At 36.5% G+C, this 9935-nt stretch overlaps 1 non-coding gene across 1 annotated transcript; it reads right to left on the bottom strand.

Moving 5' to 3' along the window:
• Nucleotides 1-271: 271 nt before the first annotated feature.
• Nucleotides 272-405, bottom strand: LOC132003059 (small nucleolar RNA SNORA52). The gene has a single exon (XR_009400131.1). It is a non-coding gene; the product is annotated as a small nucleolar RNA SNORA52 (small nucleolar RNA).
• Between the last annotated feature and the right edge of the window lie 9530 nt (nucleotides 406-9935).

Raw genomic sequence — 9935 nt, 5'->3', positions numbered from 1 at the left:
TTTGGGACACTTTGCCAAATTAGGGATACATAAGTTGTATTTGGTTAAAGACAAAGGGAGATTACTTAGTGAAGGCCTACAGAGAAATGTGGATAAAGAATCAGAAGGCCAAAGGAGAACCAGTAACAACAGCGATTGATAGTTACAAGGCAAACTGACAAATGATTAAAAAAAAAAAAATGATAGCATTTCACAATATATGTCAGGAAAGAAGAGGCAGATGGAAGTTGAAGGATATCATCTCTTCTCCCTCCCATCATACCCACCTCACTGAGGTCTAGAAGCTCCCCTAGCACAAGCCTCCTGAAGCTTTGCTCACTTCTGTGGGTGAGGCTTCTAGAATGGTCTGGTCCCCAGGGGAACCTGGCAGACCACAGGCTGAATGGCAAGGATTGGGATGGACCATATTTCTTCTCATGCAGGAGGACATTAAGATACTACCTGAAGTTCTTGAATCAATAAACAAATATTCCCGTTATCTTAAAATTTATAAGTAATAATCAGCAGACTATACTTAGAAAGACATTGGAGGAGGGATGACTGAAAGTGATAGTATGAATATTTTTACAATAAATAATAAATATAGCTAAAGAATTATAAATCAATAAGTAATAGTTTAAATACATAACTTGGAGTTATTGAGTTCACAGTGAAGAGTACTAAAATAGAAATAGTCAGGAAGTTTCCTCTAAGGAAGAAAAGTTGTGACTTTTCATTGTAGCTCTCCCTATATGTTTGTGTTTATATATAACATATATAGATGTGTTTATATACTATATATATACACACACACATAACTTTGATTATAATTTAAAATATCTTTTTTTTTTAAGATTTTATTTATTTATTTGACAGAGAGAGAGAAATCGCAAGTAGGCAGAGAGGCAGGTGGCGGGGGTGGTTGGGGCGGGGGAGAGGCAGGCTCCCTACTGAGCAGAGAGCCCGATGTGGGGCTTGATCCCAGGACCCTGAGACCATGACCTGAGTTGAAGGCAGAGGCTTAAACCACTGAGCCACCCAGGTGCCCCTAAAATATCTCTTAAACAATGGATTTGACTTACCTTTGAATTTGTCTCAGTATCTACCTTACTTAAATGCCTTTTGGGGTCATTAGTTTACACAACAAAGGGAGTTCTAATTGAAATAAAAAAAGAAACTTTTTAGTCAATCTATAATAATTTTTGCTTTCCAAATTTATCTAGCATTGGATGCTGAATGAATACTTATTCAACATTGCAATTCAATTCCTTGCCTGTTAATATGAGACCCCTTTTTCACTCACTTAGCCTGGCTTGACTTCCTGCCACCCGTTTTTCCAGATGTGAGTGAGATAACCAAAGCTCAGGTACTTAAGAAGTCTTAGCAAACCACTAACACTCAGTTAGCCCTCAAAGGAGGGGTCAGAAATTCAGCTCAGCGCGGACAGCATCTGAGAGCTCACCGAAGAGGATGTAGCCATAATCCTTCGGCAGCTATGCCCTCATCTTTACTGGCAGAAGCTTTAAAGACATCTCAGAGAGTTCATTACGCAAATGGAATTGTCTGACAGTGAGGCTGAACTGGACAGACGGTGGGCATAAATATACGCTGGGTATACTCTTCCACATGCAAGGACACATGGGACAGACCTTCTTAGATCTGGGTATATTATTCTGTAATTAATAATGGGCAAGAAAATTCATCTTGAGGATGAGTCACAGATAACTTAGAAAATTGGACAGAATCAAAAAGCAATAAAACTACTTTATCTTATCTAGTCTGTGATGAATACTGAAATTTTCCTGAAGCTCTGAAATACTAATTTTTATAAAATGTACACACACACATAGTACACAAACACACACATACACATCTAAACTCATTGAACACTCAGTTCAAATATATACATATATTTGAATTAGTGTATATGCATCTGTATAGGTGTTGTATATGTATGTATGTGGGATGTTTGTGCGCATGTGCAGTGAGAGAGAGAAAGAGAACACAGTGCCAAGTAGCTGTGTGGCATGGGGCAAGTTACTTACAGATGTAAGTTTTCCTCCTTATACAATGAAACTAATAAAAATACCATCCTGAAAGTGTTTGGTCATAATGTTTTTTTAGAGCTCACATTAGATGATTTATGTGTAGGTTATTAAGGTTATTTCTCTAGATTTCCTTAAAAAAATGTTTTAACGGATTAATTTGTAAGTTCCTTTCCTTTGGATACTACTTGGAGATACTTGAAATGTATCTTGATTAAGAAATCTGCAATCTCTAGGGGCGCCTGGGTGGCTCAGTTGGTTAACTGTCTGCCTTTGGCTCAGGTCATGATCCCAGGGTCCTGGGTTGGAGCCCCATGTTGGGCTCTCTACTCAGTGGGGAGCCTGCTTCTCCCTCTTCCTCTCTCTCTCTTTCAAATAAATAAATTTTTTAAAATCTTAGGGAAAAAAAAAAAGAGATCTGCAATATCTCTACAAGTTCTCAGAATGCATTTTTTGTGTGAACAGAGGCACATTTAGGTGGGGTCTACCATGCTTAAGCATTCATCATCACCACTGTATGTCCAATCCCTCTGGTTCAGCAGCCTTATGTCATGGTCTGTAGTGGTTACTAAAGATCTTACTTGTGCCAAGAAAGTCTCCATGGGGATCTCTGCAAAGACTGCCTGGGATCATTCCATTCTTCGTGTTACCTTATTCTGAGAGATAAAGATTAGGATATAAATTCTGTGCCAATTAAAACAAGATAATGGTGGTATTTGTTAATTTAAATTGGCAAAAAATATCACTATGTGAAAAACATATTTATTTTATAATAATAATTGGCTGACATGGTTTAAAACTTGTGGCTTACACTGTTGGTGCTAGTATAAACTGATCAACATATCTGAAATGGGGTGTCAAGTTCCTGAAAGACTCATACAATCTCATCTTCTATGACAGAGCATTGACGCTTTTAGGAGATTATTTTAGAGAAATAAATTGTGAACAAGAAATGTGTGCGTCAGTAGTCACTATCTTGTTTTAAAATTTCAATGTAAATGCCTATGATTATAAAATAAAAACTGAAAGCAAAAGAAATAAATCATAATATGTCCACAAATAAAATAAGTAATTAAATACATATGTATGTGTTTCATATATATATATATATATATATATATATATATATATATGATGTAGGAAAGTTTAATTGTATTATTTAAGTAAAATAAAAGGATATAGAAATATTAACTCTCATATCCTCTCAACAAACACACAGAAACATACAAATATAGGAAGAAAAGGATCTACTTTAAAATATTAGCAGTAGATTAATGGCTGTTTTTATTTTCTTATGATTACTCTTCTTTTTTCCACATATTATACAATGAGCATATATCACTTTTCTAATCAGAAAAACAGCCATTATTTTATAAAATAACCATTTAAAACTTAATGTCTTTCTGCAGCATTTTGGTTTTTCTGTGTGTTTACTTATTTCCTACATGAAATATCCTTTTAAGCAGAATAAAATGGGAAATGGTTGCTTTGAGCCAAGAAGGCACAAATTAAAGGAAGTGAAAGCATGTAGCTTTCAAAAGCTATTGACATTATTTCAGAAATTCATCCATCTTATTCTTTTAGCTAGTTTTTGTGGGTTTTTTTTTTTTTAGAAGATTCAGAAATTAAATGACCTCTTCTAACTAAACACACGCAGATGTAGTCACAGGTAATGATGGTATTATGTAAGCTCAGTATGTGCAATAAACCTTAAAACGTGTATTCTACCAACTAGCAATTTTCCCAATCAGCTTTTATTTTGCTGTGCCACCATCCTTTAAAGCCCTAATCATGGAGGTGGCTCTGGAGAAAGAGCTGTGTTCCGTTTGAACTCAGTGGGTAATGAGGGTATGAGGACTAAATGTGCTTTTTGCTCTCTCTAGCACAGTGTGCGTTCCCTGTTTTGCAGTCATTTTCTCCAATTCAATGCAAATTCTTGTAATTTCCCCCAGAAATAAATGCTATTAAATGCCCTATTTCTCTTTCATATGTCAGAAACTTTCTCCCCTGCCATCGGCTGTATTTTTATGTCAAAAGTAAAAATCTACATCATAAGCCGGAGACAGACCCCAAGTAGCCAAAGTTGTCAGCTAGGAGCACGTGCAACTTCCAGCATGAAGCACGTAATTATTAATGTCAAACAGACATCGCTGTGTGATGGGCATCTCTGTCCCTCATCTCCCCCACTCGACCTGGCTGGTTTCATGTGAGGTCTAAACAAACGGCTCACAAACGATCACACACACCGCACATGAAGACAAAACAAAAACCTAATTAAAACCAGTAGCATGATCACTTCCTAAATTTTAATCCTATTTGATTTATGATGGTTTAATTCAGACTCTATTTACTGAAGCAGAAAAGAGGCTTCATTGAAAAGGCCTGTTGCTTGGCTGATCTCTATTTCAGACTGTGTAAAAATGGCATGATTGCTGGAGGCCATTCAAAATGCCTTGGAATTTTCTTTTCTCTCTCTCTCTCTCTCTTTTTTTTTTTTTTTTAAGATAGTAAGACTCTATATTAACCTAGGTGTTAATTGAATTAATATGTAAAGAAAGTCAAGGAAGAGCTAATTGAGAAACCGATCTTAAATTAGAAGTAGTTATTTTTAATAGTCATTTTTAAATGGTTGTTGATGGGATGCCTGGGTGGCTCAGTGGGTTAAAGCCTCTGCCTTCGACTCAGGTCATGGTCCCAGGGTGCTGGGATTGAGCCCTGCATCGGGCTCTCTGCTTGGCGGGGAGCTTGCTTCCTCCTCTCTCTCTGCCTGCCTCTCTGCCTACTTGTGATCTTTGTGTGTCAAATAAATAAATAAAATCTTTAAAAAATAAAAATAAAATGATGGTTGATCTTTAAAAACAAATATAGCATGGCATGTCCCACTTGGGAAAACATCACGCAAGAATACATATAAAACATGCAAATTCTGGAATCACCGTGGTGACTGATCTCTCTAGGATAAGGTCAACCAACGTATAATAGACTTAAGAGCAATAAAATCTGGTTAGAAAGTACACAATCCTACTCAATAAAATCTAGTCCTAGGATACTTTATTGTTCATGCTGCTCATTTCAGAGGACATTAAAATGAATGAAGGAAGGAAGGCTTTTTTTAAACACTTGCATAAACTCATTTAATTCTTCTAACTCTGTATTACACAGGAGAAAGCCAAGATTTAGAGAAGTCAAGTGAACTTACTCGGCCTCACACAGATAGAAAATGGCAGCACTCAGCCTCAAATCCAGGCCATCGAGAGCCCCAGAGGCCGTTCTCCCAATTGCTACACCCCATCATCTCCTTGGCACTGGCCAACGGCTTTCCCATTGCTGTAGGGAGCCCGAGAGTTCCTCTGAGGTGTTCACAGGTGACTTCTGTGATTCTCCCATGGACTGTCTGCTTTGATCTGTTTAATAGAATGGTGTTCTATGTGAAACTGCATTTAAAAAGAGAAGGGTGTGCAGCATATGTTACAATGTAGTACTACCTTTGATAAATCCCAAACCCCTTCAGGATCTTACACTACCTCAGAGTCAACTCTGTGGGCATTAATCTGCACCACAGATAACTGTTTAGATGTGCTGTTACAGGAAGACTTTTTGGCTGATGTTAGGAGAGCGGTGGCGATGGAGAGTAGTGGAAAAATCCAAGATGCCTTTTTATGATGTGTTCTTTGTCCTTACGATTGTTTTTGTAACTTTTTATAGTGGGATGGTTGAGATATTTAAGGTCAGGCGAACCGAGGGAAGTTGGAAGACAGTTGTATTTACTGGCTCTGAAGCCAAATGTCAAGCACAAGGTATTGGGCCTGTGCTGTGTCTCCCAGTTGAGGCCGACATGAATTTCTATGAAGAGAAAACAAGGAGAGACACTGTATACAACATCCTTTTAGGTCTACTCTTGGATTTTCATTTTTACCCCTTGAGGTCCTCTAGGTTTTAGAATGTTTCCCAGGCTTTACTTTTTGACTGTATAGAGAACTTTCTTAATCTATAGCTTATGTGCATTCAAAGAAGACCTATTTAATATTTGTGACCTACACTTGACTGTTTAGATAAATTCTAGCTCTGGATAGGTTTCCCAGTAAGATTTTACTTAAGGCATGACATTCTTCATCTAACAACTACACCTGAAGAAGGGCATTTACTTTGATTAATAAATGCTGAGTTGGGCACACTACAGAGCTATTCAATTGATTGTACAGAGAATGATTCTTTTTTTTTTTTAAAGATTTTATTTACTTATTTGAGAGAGTGAGAGAGACACACAGAGAGAGAGAGAGAGAGCATGAGAGGAGAGAAGGTGATTGGGAGAAGCAGACTGCTCGTGGAGCCGGGACCCTGATGCGGGACTCGATCCCAGGACTCCGGGATCATGACCTGAGCTGAAGGCAGTGGCTTAACCAACTGAGTCATCCAGCACCCGAGAATGATTTTTAGTTTTGCTCAGAAATATTTTTAAAAAGCTGATTTTAAAATAGCCCATTTTGTAAATGCATATAAACTTACATTTTCACAGATATGTATTTTTCCCATCCCAGAATTTCTTAAATAAGGCACTGTTTTAATATATAACAAAAGATTAAATTATTCCTTTCATTTCATTAATGTTTCTCTTAAAATGCCTAATTTACTTCTAAAGGTTGGATTACAGTTCACTTTTATTCCTATTGTGCCTACGACACACAAGGATGTTTAAAATTTTGAATCAGTGCTATTTTGTCCAGGTTTGTGTCTCTGAAGGTATATTAATAAAGCAGATATGGCCAGCTCTTGAGAATACTCCACCATGTCAGATAACTAAAAATGAAGTGTCCTGTAACTACAGATAATGACTGTTTGATGAATCACAAGTAGGATGAGTCAAAATAATACGTAGTCAAAATGTGTTTTATAGTCAAGATTGAAAGGTTAATGCAGAAAAGTATGAATTCAATATGGTGTTTGCCAAATTTGTGTAACAAGAAGTCAGGAAATAACATGAACAAAGAGAAAACAGGCAGTTGCTCTCAGAGCATGCTTATGAAATGTGGAAAAGGAAAGTAGGGCATCTTATTTAGTTCAAAGTACCAATACATTCATCAGGTATCGAGGAGAAGGACACATGAAACAGCTGCATTAACTGTATAAGCTTCAGACAAAGCACAGCTGTAGTGAAAGTTAAAGCACAAAGATGTGTGTAGCTCTTCCTTTCATACTATTGACTGACTTCAGTGAATACAACTTGCCACTGGCAAAGAAAGATCATGGCAGCCACATGTTTGTTAAGCTGAACAGCTTTTTAAAATCTTAAAATACAGTGGTTACACTAATCATCTGATTAGCAGTTTTGTTGACAGTATTCTTAGCCTGCATAGTTTATTATGGCAAATGCTACAATTAGAATTGCATTAAAATAATAGCTATCTATTTGTAGGAACTCTATAATGATGCTCAAACTACTGGAAGACGATAACAGCCCTATTGGCTCTTGACCAAGATGGATCACAATACATGCTGAAAACCTGATTCAACATTCTTGATTTTTTTTTTTCTTGCATTAAACATTCAAATGTTCAGTCAGAGCAAGGAGTCAGCTCCCTGAATGGCAAATGAAGTCTTAATCCCAAGCAAATTTTCCAGACAACCAATGAATAATTTTTAAAGCCCTGATATTTGTCTGTTTTGAAATAGTAATTATTTTTATTAAAATTTTTCTAAAATAAATTCCATTTTTCTATGACTTTTACTTATTATTATACTCTCTCACAATACAGAGACTTTAGAATGTACTTATTTGGTGTAAAATCAAACACTTTCAGCCAGATTTTGAGGGCTTTAGTGTCTTATAAGTAAAATAGTTCAGAATTGTGATAATTTTGAATCATCAAGAAACTATTAAATTATCTTATAATACAGCCTTGTTAAGAGTCATAACATATGCAAAGCTCATTAAAAAAGCAACAGTGTTATTAGTCTTTCAGATTTTTTTCTTTCTTCTCTCTTTCTCTGCTGGTAGATATTCAGTAATCATGGCGCTGTGGACGGAGTACTAGTACCCAAGAACACCTCCCATCATTTCTTCACCTTCTATCCTTCTGTGGAATAGAATATCAGATCATTGAAGTGACAAAATCATCAGTCATTTCCTAGGGGCTAAATTATACAAACCACAGAACATTAACTTTTCTTCCATTTCCAGTGATCGTTTTGTTACTTCTAGGATTTTAGGGATCAGGATACCTGGGAGAGTGTGAATGTAGGTGTGCTAAGTCCAAACTCTGGGCTCTTAATTTCATTGTTTTTTTGTGTGTGGTGCAGGTGAGGAGAAACTGGCATAGCAGGAAAGGAAAGGAAAATCGAAGGGACAGGGCAAGTGTACGGTGCTCCGAGAGCATCATCATTCAGGACACTCTTTGTGACCCAGTTGCTTATAAAAAACAAAAATACCAATAGGTCTTGCCTCCTCAGGTTGCTATGGAACATAACGAATTGATAGAACTTGAGTTCAAAATAAATTTGAGATATTACTGTTGCCGATTTCATGTGTTAGGCGGTATGTGTGCATTGTTATTGTAATTATTGTTACTGAGTATATGGATATTACAGTTCTTTAGAATTTAGTTTAGGGAAAAGAGAAAAAGTAGAAAGGAAGTGACTAGATGCATTGTTTCCAGATCATCTGCACATGAAGGAAAGAACCTAAAGAACCTAAATCTAATAATAATAATAAATCTAATAATTGTTCTCAATGCTATTGAAACATACAAATAAATCAGGTGTTAATAATTGGGTTAGTCATGTTGAAGAACAAGTCTTTAAATTATTTACTAGTTTAGGTATTTTTAAATGGGCTTTTAAATAGGTTTAAATAGGTTTTTCATTGGCTATTACATTTATCTCTATGTCTTTCAGCTTTGAAGAATTTCCTAGGGATAAAAAATGAATATTAAATGTTTTGGTTTACCTTATTTTACAAGGATATCTTATCTTGTTATGTTACAGGCATTTTTATTCTCATCTTTCATCTAAAAAATACATTTTATGTTTATGATCTATAAAATATTCTCTAGAAACTTCCTTAATACACTGCAGTTTAAGGTTTGTGACAGTGCTTGGAAGGAAATGCAAAACAGGCTGTGAAACTGGACATAAAATGGATCTATTTGCAGACAGTCAATGTTTCTTTTTGACAGTCTAGCCCCATTGCCAACTAAGCACTCTGGCTGTTATCCAGAGAAATTCTGTAGGTGGACTTTGTCTTATACATTCAGCATGCCATGTACTGTCTTTTCTGTACTGTTTTAACTGATTGCCCATTAATTTTTAATTAAAAAAAAAGAGAAAATGATTGTGGTTTTGATTGTAGAGTTGAACAGAGGCAATTACTTTTAAAAATATGTAAGGGGTTGGGAAGCTCTTCTCTTCCTGGTCAATCAGGGAAGCAGAAGGTTGGTTGACAGAAGCTCCAACCGGAACCATGCTACCAGGACACTCATGGCAGGTGATTCGAAGCATCGTGCATAGGCACTTGGGAGTGTAGCATGACACTTCTGTTCACATTTCATCAGTGAAAAAAATCCCATCCTTAAAGGAAGTGAGAAAGTGCAAGCTTCCTATATTCTGTGCCACCCCACCTCTCGCCCCCGCAAGAAGCAGAATATTTGTGAGTAGCTCTAATGACTACAGCATTCGGTTTATAACTGGCCCCCAAGCTGCAAAACTGGCATTCTGTCCCATCTGGACTCCCACATGCCTTTCCATGATATTGCGTCCCTCTGGAAAGGGAAAGATGACACTCTGTGGCTTTATCCTCCAAACATTGTCTTCTTCGTTAGAAAAATCTTAGAATAGTATTCATTTATTTATATAGCTAACATTTTGGGGGCAGTGTTTTTATATTTTTTTTATTTTTTTATTTGAGAGAGAGAGCGA

The sequence above is a fragment of the Mustela nigripes genome, chromosome 15, assembly GCF_022355385.1.
Source record: "Mustela nigripes isolate SB6536 chromosome 15, MUSNIG.SB6536, whole genome shotgun sequence".
Lineage (NCBI taxonomy): Eukaryota > Metazoa > Chordata > Mammalia > Carnivora > Mustelidae > Mustela > Mustela nigripes.
Note: the sequence above shows the minus strand (reverse complement) of the source record. Positions and strands in the feature narration are given on the sequence as shown.